The 16452-nt window shown below is 43.8% G+C and overlaps 1 protein-coding gene across 1 annotated transcript in view; it reads right to left on the bottom strand.

Moving 5' to 3' along the window:
* HERC2 (HECT and RLD domain containing E3 ubiquitin protein ligase 2) overlaps window positions 1–16452 on the bottom strand; it is a 3346202-nt gene that overhangs the window by 2214543 nt on the left and 1115207 nt on the right. The gene's annotated exons all lie outside the window — the stretch shown is intronic.

Here is a 16452-nt window from a genome sequence, read left to right as displayed (position 1 = left end):
AAAAAATATCTTCCCCCCCTTCCCGGATGTGTATAAAACTCTATTAAAAAAGAAGGCTTATACTATTAATTGGTGATTACAAAATTTGCTAATGGGCCCCAGATCTCCTTAAAGTTTTTACAATGACCAGTTAGTTCCGAATTCATACATTCATATTGTTCAAATGAAGCAAAATATTATCTGCATAAGCAGAGACCTTATATTCCCGACCTGCATAAGGAATCCCCTGTATATTCTTTGCCTGTTGAATGGCCAACAACAAGGGTTCCAAAACAATATCAAAAAGCAAAGGAGATAAGGGACATCCTTGTCTAACTCCCCTCTGCAGACAAAAATGCTCTGAGAAAGTATCATTAATATATAGTCTGGCAGAAGGGGAACTATACAAGTTTGAATCATTTGAATAACCCTGAATCCTAAACCAAACCAATCCATTACTTGATACATGAAAGTAGAGAAGGCCGGGTTGTCCATCTTTTTTGTTAAATCTAGCATATGAAATGCCAGTCTAGTATTATTTGAAGAATGTCTTTGAGCAACAAAACCCGTTTGGTGCATACCGATTATAAAAGAGAGAGCCTTAATTAAAGAAATAGGCCTATAGTTTGAAACCAACATGGGATTTCTTTTTGGCTTTGGCAAAACAATAGTTAAAGACTATGCCATAGTACCTGATATACAACCCTTAATCAGTTGTGATTGATATAAATTTAAAAGATGAGGTAGTAATAAATTTTGAAAAGATTTTTAAAAACTCCACTGTGAATCCATCACTGCCAGGGGCGGATCCAAGCCTGATAAGGTTTTCAAGGTTTCACGGTTTTATAAAAATTTTGATTAATTGCTTATTAACATTCTATGCGATATACAATACAATTAAATTGAGGGAATCAAAATTAAAATAATTAACGAGAACCAAAACATGGACAACACCCACAGACAAATGGAAAACAAGAGGGTAGAGGTGAAATACAATATTTAAGAAAAGAAAACAGTTAAGGATAACACAAAGGGGTAGGGGAAAGTTAGTTGAGAGCTGCCTTTTCATAGATTGTAAAACAGAAGACTGATACAGTACATTATAAAAACTGAGGGAAAATCCATCCTCCGAGGCAGGAGCCAGCTGCGAGATTTTGCACTGGAAGCATGCTTGTGGTTCTACTAAGTGCCGCCTGCATACTTCCCGGGGTCTTCAGATGCCATTTTCATGGGAACTTGGGCAGGAATAGTGGCAAGACCCCCTTCAGAGGTCGAAGGCAAAAACAAAGCTTGCAAGTGCTAAAAAAAATACATTTAAATCAAAATTGGGAAAATCTAAGATGGCTAGTGCAGGTGCCGATTTTGACTAAAAATAGCTCAGGAAAAACACAGGGAGCCCTCAAAAATGACAACTTTAGGATTTTTTTAGGGGGCGGGTAGGGCATGCAGGATAACCACTCAAAACCCCCTTTTTAAGACCCCCCCCCAAAAAAAATTGCTGATTTAAGCTGCCAGCCTGTACTCACTATGGCATGTGCTGAATGGAAAAACACTGCTGAGAGAGCTGAAACAGCTTACAGGGAGATCCCTCTGCCTTAGGAAAAAGGAAAGCTGGCCTTCCAATCTTCGGACTGCCCCACCGGATAGACATCCAAGGCTGGATGGATATCTCTGCCACCCTTGCAGAAAAACGCAGTCTGGCCCTGATCCAGGGTGTGTCTCCATGAAGCTACGCAGCCTGCACTCAACCCACTAGCGGATGAACCTGGGGAGAACAAAGTCCCAAGAGAATGATCCCTGAGACTTGATTTAAAGTGCAAACTGTTTAGACAGTGCACTAACTGGCAGCCAATCCCCTGAAAGCAGACTTTTCCAAAGGTCTGTGATCTCCTGCATTCATCTGTCCCCACAGGGAATCTCTGCAATATGAGGATGAAAACAGCACACGAAAAGACTGAATTTTAAAGAAAATAAACAAGACAGAAAAGACAAGCTCCAGCCTTGTAGGAAGGAAAACTGAATCCTGAGGGGGCAGTGTTGAGGTGAGAGGGGTAGAGCTCAAGTCTCTGGAATTTGAAGCTTCCTACAAAGTCCTGGTGGGTATACAGAATTAACCCAATTGTCCCAGAATAAAATTGGATTGTGCAAGATCCAGGGACGGTCCCAAGCTCCAAAAATGCTTCTGCAAGCTGGCTAACAGGTACCACAAGGGATTGGCCTGTCAGCTGTAGACCACCATCTGCTTTTTCTCCACGCAGGTACAGTGAACACACAAACAGAGCTCCAAAAAACAGAAGAAGATCCAAAAATAACTTGAACAACATAGAAACATGATGGCAAATAAAGGCCAAATGGCCCATCTAGTCTGCCCATCCGCAGTAACCTTTATCTCTTTCTCCGAGAGATTCCACGTGCCTATCCCAGGCTCTTTAGAATTCAGAGCAGAACAGAAATACTCCTTCAGACTCACATGCAAAAGGGAAAAACTGTAGGTGGCAGTAGACCTCAGTGAAGTAGGAGGGATACAGAAAAAATCCGGAGTGGATTCCTTCTGCAAAGGCTCGCAGCCATGGCATTACCCATTTCTCCAGAATGACACATCTATTGTACTAGAAATGATAAGTATCAGTGTTCAGTGATTTATACTCATAAGCAGAAGTTTCTAAAAGTGTAACTTTTACAATTAATTTGCCAACGTTCTGCACATCATTTTGAGCTCTTTTTACAAAGCCACAGTAGTGATGCTGCTGCGGTAAAGGCACCAAAGCCTTTTCATAACATGACATTTGCATACTGCATTACCCTTCAGAAGTAAAATACTGCTATTATAACACAGAATGAAATATATTTTCAATATTTCAAAAATTTCCTAAATAAATAAGTCTTCAATAGTTTCCTAAAATTGTGATATGATGTAGATGTAAAGAATAATTGACGAAAATCAGTATCCCAAGTTGCTGCTTTAAATGAAAGTAGTCAATTATGATATCTTTCATACTGGCAAATACTTTGGGTGATGGAACATCATAAAGGGAAGCTTTCCAAGAAGAACGTCTATGATGGGAAAATATAAATTGATCAACTAAATAGGCTGGAGCTGTACCAGATATTACTTTGCAACACAGGCAACTGAACTTAAACCACACTCTGGCTTCCATGGGGGAGCCAAAATAGATCCCTGTAACAAAGCATTATGTGGTCCGATTTTTTTAAATTTAAAAATCAGACAAATTGCTGTATTCTGTATCAATCGAAGCTGAGCCAGTTTTTTTTTTTTTTTTTTTGCAACAGTCCAAAGTACTCAGGACAAAAGATTTAAACAATTGTTTAAACGATTTATTATCAAAATATGATCTAATTAATCAATCTAAATCAGTGGTTTCTCAACATCTTCAAGCAAAGTACCTCCTAATAAATATCAACAGAGTACCCCTGCCCAGGCTCCGCCCCTAACCCCACCCCTATAATAATAGTATTAATTGTAATGCAATTTCTTCCATCCATTTTCATATACACACAATATAATTTTAATACATAATGGTAGCCACAAAATTAAAAAGACACACTGTACACAGAGAAAATGTTAATTATCATTAATATTATAAGTTTTTGTTTTTTGTTTTTTTTTCAAGAGGTCAAGGCAGATGACTTTAAAATATGCAATGTCACCTCAGGAACAACTATATAAAAATAGACAAATATAGTGCAAAATATAGACAGCAGATATAAATTCTCAAAACTGACACATTTCAATCACTAAATTGAAAATAAAATCATTTTTCCTACCTTTATTGTCTGGTGATTTCATGAGTCTCTGGTTGTACTTCCTTCTGACTGTGCATCCAGTATTTCATACTTTCTGCCTCCTGCATGCTTTCTCTCCTCCAGACCTCATTACCTTCATCCAATCAACATCTCTCTCTGTCCCTCCATGAGTCCAACTTTTCTTCCTCTCTCTCCCCCCCACCCACTGGCAACATGTCTCCCTCTCTCTCTTACTGTCCTCTCATTCCCTACTTCACTGCAAAGGGAGTGGGGAAAGAGAGAGATCCAGAATGCATTTCTCACTCCCTCTACTACCACAACCAACATTTCTTCCTCTCTCATCACCTGGATCATGTACAGCATTTTTCAACCCTATCCACCAGCCCCATGCTCATTTCTCCTTCTATTACCCCTCTCCAGCACAATGCCACATCTCTCCCTCCATCACTTTGTCCAACATTCTTCCCTCTTGCATCCCCTTCAATCTGTCCCTCTGTCCCCTCTCCACCCCCATATCCAACATTTATCCCTCTCATCCTTCTGTTCCTCATGCATTTCTACCTCACTCCTCTCTCTATGACCAACAATTTTATTCTTTCTTATTTTCCCCATGTACACCATCTCTTTCCCTCTCACACTCATGCCCAACGATTATCCCTTTCTCTGGAGACAAGAAGGGATATGCAGGCACACTTGTAGGTGCAGTCTGCTGATGAAGGCTACATGCCAGTGCTTTACGATTTCTAAGCATGTGCGGAAGTCAGTACTTCCACCACCTCTCCCCTTGAAATGCCAGTTTATCCCAGGACAAGCAGGCAGGTATTTTCACATATGGGTGACATCATCGACGGAGCCTGGATGCGGACGCCTCACAAGCAGACTTGCTTGAAGAAACTCGAAGTTTCAAGTCGCCCGCACTGCGCATGCGCGAGTGCCTTCCCGCCCAGCAAAGGGCATGTCTCCTCAGTTTTCCGCGGAGCCGAGAAGTACGTCTTTGACTCTCTGAATTAACTTTGTTACTTGTGCCTTCTCTGAACCGTGGTTTGTAATTTTTTTCCTCACGAATCGCTTTTTTTCTTTTATTTATTTTCAGTAAAAAAAAAAAAAATTTTTCCTCTTCCGTCTGTTTTCCGGGACAGGTCGCTCGGCTGCAGCCCGAGGGCTTCAATCTTGCAGCGGCTATTTTCACTTCTATGTACCGGCCTGTCACGGGCTTCAAGAAGTGTAGCAAGTGCCAGCATGCGATCTCTCTTACGGACCCACACCGTCGCTGCCTAAAGTACCTTGGGCCGAAACATCATCCTAGGTCGTGCCTGCGCTGTGCTACAATTGTCATTGTATTTTGGTGGTCAAGCTCTTCGAGATGGAATCTTCTTCTGATCCCTCGACTTCAAAAGGTGACCTCGACCTCGACTCCTATCGAGGTTCCTCCTGCTTCTACTGCTTCCACCTCGAGCCTCAGCAGGCCTTCGTCGTTTGCAGCGGCTCTTTCTTCGATGACATCTGCTGTTACTTCCCCTGTTTCCTCAGGTCAGATAGCTCAGCAGTAGGTTCCAGCGGTAGTGATTAAAGTGCCTATGACTTCCAAGTCAAAGCACACTCACACTCACACTCACACTACCTCGAAGGAACCTCCAGCCAAGGCAGGTGGTCTGGTTTCAGACGCGGATCCATCCTTGCCGGCTTCTTTCCAGACCATATTGGAGAAGCAATTCATTCAGATCCTTACTAATATGGGACCGAAGCTTCTTCCTCTCATCCAGCCTGGGCATTCAGCAGTCTCCCGCCAGGTCAAGCCGCTTCCACTGCCTCAGGCTGACCTTACACACTCTTTGCTGGGAGCAGAGTCTCTGCGAGTGTCTGGTCTGGCATCAGTTCATGTACAACAAGGAGCAGATTCTTTGCAAGTGCCTCGGAAGGAATCCTCACACTCTATACAAGCAGTCTCTGGGAGTGCATCGAGGATCCTCCACTAAGCCTCTGGACCTTCGATCTACAGCCTCCAGTCCCATACATTCGTTGATACCATCGGCTGCTTCCATCTCCAAGGCGAAGTCTCCTCGATCTTCGAGATCTGCTTCCAGGCACAGTTCTCATCGACGATTGAGGCCTTCTTCGAGGCATCCTTCCAGGCATAGTTCTTCTTCTAAAGAAAGACCTTCTTCCACTAAGCCTCGATCTACTCCAACCTCGACTAGACCACCGACTCCTCGTTCAAGGTCTCCAATGCCAGACCTCGAGGATGTCCCGGTTTCGATTGCCTCATCCAAGTCACCATATTCCTTTGATGCCTTTTTTCCTGCCGAAGCTTCATCTTCGACCCAGGCTGCCTCGACGTCCTCGAGTCCTTCTCGAGGCAAAGCATTAGCAGATCAGCTATTTTTCTCATCTTTTCTTCGTCAGATGGCTGTTGACTTGGATCTTCAATTAGATACTGGCTCAAAATACTATGAGGAGTATCTAGAAGTCATGCATCTTCCTCAACTTCCGGCAGAGTCTCTTAAGCTTCCACTTCATAAGCTTTTGAAGCAGACTTTTGGTCGATGCATGGAAACTCCTTTTTCCATACCAGCTGTTCCAGGAAAATTGGACTCTAGGTATAAAACTGTGCATCACAAAGGGTTTGACAACTCACAGTTATCTCATCAATCCCTGCTTGTCGAGTCCTCCTTGAAGAGGTCCCATCCTTCCAAGGTTTATGCCACCATTCCTACGGGAACAGAAGGGAAAACTATGGACAAATTTGGACGTCGCATCTATCAAAATGCCATGATGTCCTCTAAAGTCCTCAATTATAATTTTCAGTTCATTACTTATTTTGAATTCCCTTATTTCTCTATTGCCAAAGTTTTTTTTAACTTATCTGGATACTCAAACGCATTTTGAATTTCAAGAAGTCCTGGCTTCTTTATCCCAACTCAGATTACATCTCCTGCAGTCAACTTTCGATGCCTTCGAGTTGTCTGCCCGGGCAGCTGCTTGTTCTGTGGCTATGCGTCGTCTTGCTTGGCTTCGTACCATTCACATGGACCCTAATCTTCAAGACCACTTGGCTAATATCCCTTGTGATGGCAATGACCTCTTCGATGAATCCAGCAAGGCAGCCACAAAGAAATTGTCTGACCATGAGAAATCCTTTGCTTCTATTGTCAGACCCAAGCCAAAGCCAGCTCCTGCAAAACCTGCACGCCCTGCTCCTATCTATCAGCGGCGTTTTACTCCGAGGACGGCTCCTTATAATCGCCCTCCTCAGCAGCCTCAGAAACAACAGAAACCTCAACCTTCTGCTGCACCTAAGGCTACCCAGCCATTTGACTGTTTACAACACAGCATAACCTCCACCGTTCTGACTCTTGTCTCATTTTCCCCCTATAGGAGGTCGTCTCCATCATTTTTACCACCGATGGACGATAATTACATCCGACCTCTGAATGCTTTCCATCATCAGGGAAGGATACTCTCTTCATTTCTCTCAGATTACACCAGAGCTTCCTCCAAGAGAGTATCCTTCCAATCCATACCAGACCGCCCTTCTTCTTCAGGAAGCTCAAGCTCTGCTTCGTCTCCATGCCATCGAACCAGTTCCCTTGGAGCAGCAGAACAGGGGATTTTACTCCCTTACTTCCTTGTTCCGAAGAAGACGGGCGATCTGCGACTCATTCTGGATCTCAGGGCTCTCAACAAATTTCTAGTCAAAGAAAAGTTTTGAATGTTATCCCTGGCATCCCTTTATTCCCTTCTCGAGCAAAACGACTTGTTATGCTCTCTGGATCTCAAGGAGGCCTACACTCATATCCTCATTCATCCGGCCTCCCATCAGTACCTCAGATTTTGGGTGGGGAATCTGCATTTTAAATACAGAGTACTACCCTTCGGCCTGGCCTCATCTCCCAGAATGCTCACCAAGAGCTCTTCATGTATTTCCCTACCTAGACGACTGGCTCATCAAAGATTCCACATCTCAAGGGGTTATTGTAGCGACCCAAAAACTACCTGGTCCCTACAAAATCTGGGATTCGAAATCAACTTTCCCAAATCTCAACTTCAGCCCTCTCAGAATCTACAGTTCATTGGAGCTGTTCTGGACACTGTCCAACTCAGAGCATTCCTTCCACAACAACGTATGGAAGCTCTTCTTCAACTCTCTCATACAGTGTCTTCCCGCTCTTCCATCTCAGCGAGGTCACATGGCCTCCACAGTACAAGTGACTCCTTTTACCAGACTTCACCTCAGAATTCCTCAGTGGACCTTGGCATCTTAATGGATGCAAGTTTGAGACCCTCCTTCTCAACACATCTCATTCACTCCTTCTTTGAAGAAGTCTCGCCGTTGGTGGATGCTCTCTTCCAATCTTTCCAGAGGCTTGCTTTTTCAAATGCCCCCCCCCCCCATTAGAAGGTCATCTTCAACCTACGCTTGGGGCGCTCATCTCGATGGTCTCCGTACTGAAGGTCTCTGGACCAGTATGGATCGTCAGTGTCATATCAATCTGTTGGAACTCAGAGTGATCCTCAAAGCTCTCAATGCTTTTCAACATCTGCTTCACAACCAAGTAGTCCTCATTCGGACGGACAACCAAGTCGCCATGTATTATGTCAACAAACAAGGGGGGATGGTTCTGCCTCCCTTTGTCAAGAAGCTCTTAAGGTTTGGGACTGGGCAAACCGCCACAACACCTTCCTCAATGCTGTCTACATTCAAGGGGCAAAGAATTGCTTGGCGGACAACTTGAGTCGTCTCCTGCAGCCTCACAAATGGACACTCCATTCCGCCCCTCTTCATCACATTTTTTCACTGTGAGGATAGACCACAGATAGACCTCTTTGAAACTCCCCACAACTGCAAACTGCCTCAATTCTGCTCCAGGATATACTCTCCTCATCGCCTCGAGGCAGATGCTTTTCTTCTGGAATGGACGAATCTCTTCCTCTATGCATTCCCTCCATTTCCTCTCATTCTCAAGACTCTGGTCAAGTTGAAGAATGATCATGCTACCATGATTCTAATTGCTCCTCGGTGGCTGAGACAACCTTGGTACTCCCTTCTACTTCTACTCAGCAGCAGGGAGCCATACCTTCTACCAGTTTTTGTTTCTCTGCTTACACAAAGTCAAGGATCTCTGCTTCATCCTAACCTGCAGTCTCTACACCTGACAGCTTGGTACCTCTCAACATAACCCCTCTTCAGTTTTCTCAATCTGTAAGAGACGTTTTAGAGGCTTCTAGAAAGCTTACCACTAGACAATGCTATCACCAAAAATGGACTAGATTTTCTATGTGGTGTTTTTCTCATCATAAGGAGCCTCAACATTCCTCCTTATCTTCTGTTTTGGACTACCTTTTGCACTTATCCAATTCTGGCCTCAAGTCTACATCTATCCGAGTCCATCTCAGTGCAATTGTGGCTTTCCATCAGCTTATTGAAGGGAAACCTCTCTCTGCTCATCCGGTGGTTTCCACATTCATGAAATGACTTTTCAATGTCAAACCTTCTCTCAAACCGCCTCCTGTGGTTTGGGACCTCAATGTTGTCCTTACTCAACTCATGAAGCCTCCATTTGAACCAATTGATAAGGCTCATCTGAAGTATCTCACTTGGAAAGTAGTGTTTCTCAAAGCCTTCACTTCTGCTCGAAGAGTCAGTGAGCTGCAAGGTTTGGTTGCTGACCCACCATTCACAGTGTTCCATCATGACAAGGTGGTTCTTCGTACTCATCCTAAATTCCTCCCTAAAGTGGTCTCAGAATTTCATCTCAACCAATCCATTGTTCTTCCAGTGTTTTTTCCAAAGTCTCATTCTCATCCTAGAGAAGTTGCTCTTCATACTCTGGACTGTAAACATGTTTTGGCTTTCTATTTGGAATGCACCAAACCACACTGAACTGCTTCTCAACTTTTTGTCTCCTTCGATCCAAATAAGTTGGGGCATCCTATTTCTAAGCGTACCATCTCCAACTGGATGGCGGCTTGTATCTCATTCTGCTATGCCCAGGCTGGATTACCCCTTCACAGTAAAGTCACAGCCCATAAAGTCAGAGCTATGGCAGCTTCAGTAGCTTTCTTCAGATCTACACCTATTGAGGAAATTTGTATTTGGTCCTCGGTTCATACCTTCACTTCTTACTATTGTCTGGATACTTTCTCCAGATGGGATGGACAGTTTGGCCAAACAGTATTACAAAATTTATTCTCCTAAATTGCCAACACTCCCACCATCCCATTCTGGTTAGCTTGGAGGTCACCCATATGTGAGAATACCTGCCTGCTTGTCCTGGGATAAAGCACAGTTACTTATTATAACAGGTGTTATCCAGGGACAGCAGGCAGCTATTCTCACAACCCACCCACCTCCCCTGGTTGGCTTCTCTGATAGCTATCTGAACTGAGGAGACGCGTCCTACGCTGTGCGGGAAGGCACTCGCGCATGTGCAGTGCGGGCGACTCGAAACTTCGAGTTTCTTCAAGCAAGTCTGCTTGTAAGACATCTGCATCCAGGCTCCGCCGATGATGTCACCCATATGTGAGAATAGCTGCCTACTGTCCCTCGATAACACATGTTACGGTAAGTAACTGTGCTTTTTTTTCTAACTGCTCCTGACAAGTTGCAGTTCTCCCCTGTTCTCTCCTCAATTTTCTTCACAAACTGGGAAAAAAAAGTTAATAATAACTAACTATAACAAATAAAATAGAGATAATAAATTACATTAATTCTGAGAGAAATAGATAAAAGGTGAGTTTTAACCAAGCATTAAAAAACAAAAAAAAGGATTTTGACTGAGGAGCCTGCTTCGTGGGACACAGCTCTTTTACAGCTGTCAAAACTTTTTCAAGTTTAGCACCACTGTTAAACGGAGGGCACTAGGACCATGAAGCCTTTTTTCCTAACTTCCTTCTTCAAACCGCGATGGACAGTGGTTCGCAAGTGATTGGTGCCGGAACTTCACCTCAGGCAAGCCAGCCGCCGACACTGCCGCTAGCTCCCTCCCCCCAAGGCCCTGTTTCGGCACTGCAAGGGGAGAGAAGCCAACGTATGCCGATTCCGTTAGAAAATTAAAAAACATCAATATCGGCAGGGGGAAATAAGAAGAAGCTCAAGACGCAAGTCAGGAATTTGATGCCTTTTCCTCCATCAGAGTCCTCATTATCACATAGCTCCTCTTCAAAAGCGTCTTCCATGTCAAAACATTGAAAGGCTCCTGGGATCTCATCCTCAGTTTGAGGTCCTGCTCCTTCTAAGAATACAGGAACTGCTTTAAAGTCTTCCAAAAGTATAAAAAGAAAGGAGGAGCCTTCTCCTATACTAGAACCAGATCCTATTTCCTCAAAAGAGTTTCTCTGCCAGTTGTGCAAACAGAAATGCCTTCACAGGGAATTGATATCTGATTTTTTTCTCATTGTGTCAAAAATTTCAAGTTTATTAGATTTTTATATACCGCCTATCAAAAAGTTTATGCATAAAGTTTATGCAGGATAGTGCTTCTTTTTTTGCAGACTTCTTGCCAGCTTCCTTCTGTTCAGCGGATCAACCTGCTTCAAATTTAATTCAACAGATCACCCCAGAGGAACCTTTACTCGCCATTTCAGTGCCACCTTCACCTCTTCTGTCATGGCCTGGTACACCAGTATGCTCTTCTCCGAGACAGGAACTTCACTCTCCTCCTGCCTGGTCAGAGTCCAGCATCCTATCAGAGTCTGACCCTCAGCCGGAGCAGCCTATTCAGCCGAGCTCCTCTGAAGAGTATGCCTATCCAAAGTTTATACAAAAAGTTTCTTCCCCACTCAGCCTGAATGAGCCGGCTATTCCTACAGGTAGCAAGGATTTTCAAGCTATTCTACAATCTTGTAAGACTCCAGCGAAAGGATTTGTCGCCTTACCAGTACATCAAGTTTTGCAGGACCTTCAATTGGAAAATTGGCAAAAAACCTTTTTCGGTGTTCATAATATCTAAACGTTTGGAGACTAAATATAAAGTTCATAAAGCTCCTGGTCATGACATTCCTCAACTGCTTCATCAATCGATTGTGTCAGAGTTGGCTAGCAAAAAAGCTAAAGTATCAAGAGGTCATTTATCTGCACCCCTGGGTAAAGACCTTTGCCTTCTTGATTCCATGGGTCGTAAGGTGTATAAAGGTTCTATGCTATCTTTGAAAATAAGTGCCCATCAGCTGCAATTCTACATTTTCAACACTCTATTTTGCAGCAGTTGGATTCTGCATCCCCTGAAGAGTTCCCAAATCTTCTGGTTGCCCTGCAGGAATCTACATATCACCTCATCAAGACTAATTACGATGCCTATGATATGCAATCTAGAACAATAGCAGTCGCTATAGCATCCAGATGCTCAGCATGGTTGCGAGCGTATGATCTCCAGGAAGACCTTCAATGAAAGATTAACAGATGCTCCCTGCTTGGGTGATAGTCTTTTCGGTGAAAAGGTCAAAGCAATGGTTTCCCTATTAGTAGGGAACTCTCAGCACATTCTTCTGAGCAGTCTCATCAATTTTGACAGCCCTCCTCTTCTTTTACTTACTGACGGGTTTTATCATCAACAGTTTTTTTTAGCAATATTACCCATGACGTATATTTGCTCCATATAACCGTCCTATTTCACAAAGGAACCAATCATCTGCATCTTTCCTACCTAAATAAGAGACAGGAAGCAGCCATCTATTCCTCAACTTCCGGCTATAAAGCCTTCGCCTGGTTTTTTACTATTTACCAATAAAGGGGGGGGAGAGGGAAGGGGGTTAACACATTTCCTTTCAGCCTGGCAGGCTATCATGACAGATCAATGGGTTCTCTCCATTGTGGCACAAGGTTACTTTCTCAATTTCCTTCCCAAGGTAACCCTTTCAACCTCCTCCACCGTCTGTGGTTCCTCATCAGCATATCCCGCAACTTGCAGCAGAAGTCACTCTTCTACTAAACAATGCCATAGAGGAGGTACCTCCACAACCCAACAAAATCAGGGATTTTACTTCCGTTTCTTCCTCATTCTGAAAAAGACTCAAGGTCTTCGACTCATTCTAGACCTCAGACCCCTAAATGCCTGTCTCAAGAGAAAAATTCCAGATGATATCTCTACCAACTATCCTATCTCTTTTGAAACAATATGATTAGTTAGCTGCCCTAGACCTCAAAGATGCCTATACCCACATACACATTCATCCTTTTCACTCGCACTTCCTACGGTTCAAATTCCTGACTCAGCATTTCCAGTACAAGGTGCTATCTTTCAGTCTTTCTTCAGCACCAAGAGTTTTCACGAAGTGCCTGGCTGTGGTAGCAGCACATCTGTGAAAAAAAACATCACATGGTCTTTCCTTACTTAGACAATTGGCTCCTGGTGGCACATTCCAAAGAACAGTTGCTTCTAACCATCCAGGCCACAGTCAAAACCCTTCAATTTCTAGGATTCATCATCAATCATCAAAAGTCCAATCTAATTCCAACTCGCTCCCTTACCTTCATCAGAGCACTCTTGAATACAGAACATGCAAGAGCCTATCTTCCTCCAGAAAGAATCGGACCATCATTGCCCTGGCAGAGTACTTCAGACAAGTTTAGCTGTGCCAGCTTGAACCATCTTGTGACTTTTAGGACACATGGCAGCTTCTTTATCCCTGGTACCAAATGCAAAGATGCCCTTGAGACTGCTGCAGTAGCAATTAAGACTGCATTGGAATCAATGTCATCATTCCCTCGCTAGAATGATTCCACAGAATGATTCCGCTTTCAAAGCACATTCAACAATCCTTCCTATGGTGGATTCACTCTCATTGTTTGAAGGAGTGTTGTCTTTTCCAACCTCTTTCTCCATCCATCATGATAACGACAGATGCTTCCACATTGGGTTGTGGAGCGTATCTCGATCAGTGATGCACTCAAGGGCACTGGTCAGTGAGCAAACAAAAGCTACATATCAACCACCTGGTGCTCCGGGAGGTGTGTTATGCTCTTTGGGCCTTCCATCACTGGCTTCCCAACAAGCAAGTTCTGATTCAAACAGACAATCAAGTCACAATGTTCTATGTGAAAAAGAAGGGAGGTTCAGGATCTCTCCCTCTCTGCAGAGAAGCTTTTCATCTATGGACTTGTGCTCTCACTATGGGGGTCCATCTGCAAGTGGTCTACATTTCGGTAGAACACAACATCCTTGCAAATTTCCTCAGGAGGAAACTTGACCCACACGAGTGGACCCTCGATCCTGCTATTCTACATCAGATATTTCTTTCTTTGGGGAACTCCAACTGTAAATCTCTTTGCTTCACAAGACAATGCCATCTGCACAGCATTTTGCTCTCTCTGCCTAACTTCTCAAGCAATAGCAAGGGATGTTTTCTCTATACATTGGAGCATCAACCTTCTGTACACTTTTCCTCCGTTTCCTCTAATATCCAAGGTGCTTCAGAAAGTCGTTAAGGACAGGGCTCACATTATTATTATTGCACCTCGCTGGCCCCGTCAAATTTGGTATCCACTCCTCCTGGACCTTCTGGATTCATTGCGACAATCTAATCAGCTTTTCATTTCTTATACTCCAGCTACCCAAGGAAAGCCAGTATAAAAAAAAAACCCTCTCTTCTTGGATAGCACAGTGTATCAATTTTTGCTATGCAAAGGAAGATACTCAAGCACCTAGAATAATTGGAGCTCATAAACTTAGGGCTACAGCTACAGCAAGTTTAAGATCCATCCCTAATCAATATATTTGTAAAGCAGCAACGTGGTCCTCTGTACACACGTTTACCAAGCACTATTGTTTGGACCAGAGATTTTTACAGGATGTTCAATTTGGTCAATCAGTTTAAGAAACCTTTTTGCAGTGTAAAGGGTTCTTTTCCACCCAGATATTTTTTTCAAGCTTGGGACTCACCTACATGTGTGCCTGCATATCCCCTGCTTGTCTCCAGATAAAGCAAAGTTGCTCACCTGTAGCAGATGATCTCTGTAGACAGCATGGGAATGCAGAAACACTATAACGCCCACCATCCCCTCTTTTCCAATCCTTTCTTATTGCTAAGGACAAAACTGGCATTCCAAGGGGAGGGGCAGTGAGAGTACCAACTCCCACACATGCCCAGTAAGCGTAAGGCTTACTTAGCTAGGGGAGAGCACCGGCACATAGGCTTCGTCAGCAGACTTCACCTACATGTGTGCCTGCATTCCCCTGTTGTCTATAGAGCACATCTGTTACAGGTGAGCAACGTTGCTTTTTATTCCCTTCCTCCTATATCCCAAGTTAGTGCTCCCTTCCTCCCTCCCTTCTGTGTCCCATGTTCATGCCCCCTCGCTTCCTTCTGTGTCGTTTGTGTCCCCTCCCTGCCTTTGTTCCAAAATTGTGCCCCTCCAATGTCCCAAAGCACTCCTTTCACTCTTTGTCCCAGAAAGACATGTCTCCTTACTTGTTCGAGCTGCACTCGCTCCTTCTGCCTTCAGCAGCTATCGTTACAGGAATGCGCAGGCAGTGTTCACATGCTGCATGTGGCTGACCCACAAAACTTCCCTCCGACATCAGCTCTGATGTCAGAGGTTTCCGGGTCAGTTACGTGTAGCGTGTGAATACTGCCTGCACATCCCTGCAACGACAGCCGCTGAAGGCAGAAGGAGCAAGTACGGCTCGAACCAGGAGGTAACTGCCCCCCACCCCGCTGACCCAGAAGGCTTTCCCCTGACGTCAGCTCTGACATCGGATGGAAGCTCTATGGGTTGGAATCGAAGGGGGACAGGGATCCTCAGCAGCAGTTTCAGCAGAGGGGGCGGACAGGAAGGAGGAATCCCTTGCGGCAGTGGCCAGGCTGCGTACCCCCAAAAAACGGCCCATGTATCCCTAAGGGTACACATACCATGTGTTGAGAAACACTGGTCTAAGTTTCCAAAGCATAAAAAACATTTTTTTAACCAATAAATAAACTTGAGTAATCATAGATAAATTCCTGTCCAAATAAACACCTAATATTTTGATGGTGGATAGAATGGAATAAGTGATCACATTTAAGATCACATTAGTTTCTTCACAATTATGTGGAGAGATAAGGAAAAGTTTAGTCTTATCTGGATTTAACGTCAATTTGAAATCACTCATCCAGTTATCAACTATTAGAATCACCGAAGATAGGAACTGACTAAAGATAATTGAGAGGTTAAAGGAATTATGATGGTTATATCATCAGCATAACTATATAGTTGAATTCCTAGATTTGCCAATCTTGTACCTGAATTGAGTGTTTTCAAAATAAACTTGGTAGGTTTGGGATTTCAAGGTCTTGAAAACACTTCATTATCTTGCCAGAAATTGACCAAATCTAAAGCACTACTTAGATCAAACTGAATTACAAGAGCACTAGAGCCTTTTGAAAAAAAAAAAAAAAAAAAAAGGTAAATACACTTCTCCCTCCAAATTCAGTTATTTGCGGGTTTTTAAACCCTGACCCAATCCCACCTCATGGACCTCTCCAAAACGTACCTGGTGGCCTAGCAGTGAAGCGGGACAGGAGTGATCTTCTTATGGTCCTGCGCCGTGCAAAGCTGTCAACAAAAATGGCTGCCATGAGTTCCCGTTGTAGTCTTGTGAGACCACGTAAACTCACGGCAGTCATTTTTGTTGATGGCTCTGCACTATGCAAGAGCATAGGAAGATCGCTCCTGTCCCACTTCACCGCTAGAGCACCAGGTAAGAGACCCAGGAAGCAGGAAGGAAGCGGGGG

Source organism: Geotrypetes seraphini, chromosome 6, assembly GCF_902459505.1.
Source record: "Geotrypetes seraphini chromosome 6, aGeoSer1.1, whole genome shotgun sequence".
NCBI lineage: Eukaryota > Metazoa > Chordata > Amphibia > Gymnophiona > Dermophiidae > Geotrypetes > Geotrypetes seraphini.
The sequence above is the reverse complement of the archived record's forward strand: the minus strand, read 5'-3'. Positions and strand labels throughout refer to the sequence as shown.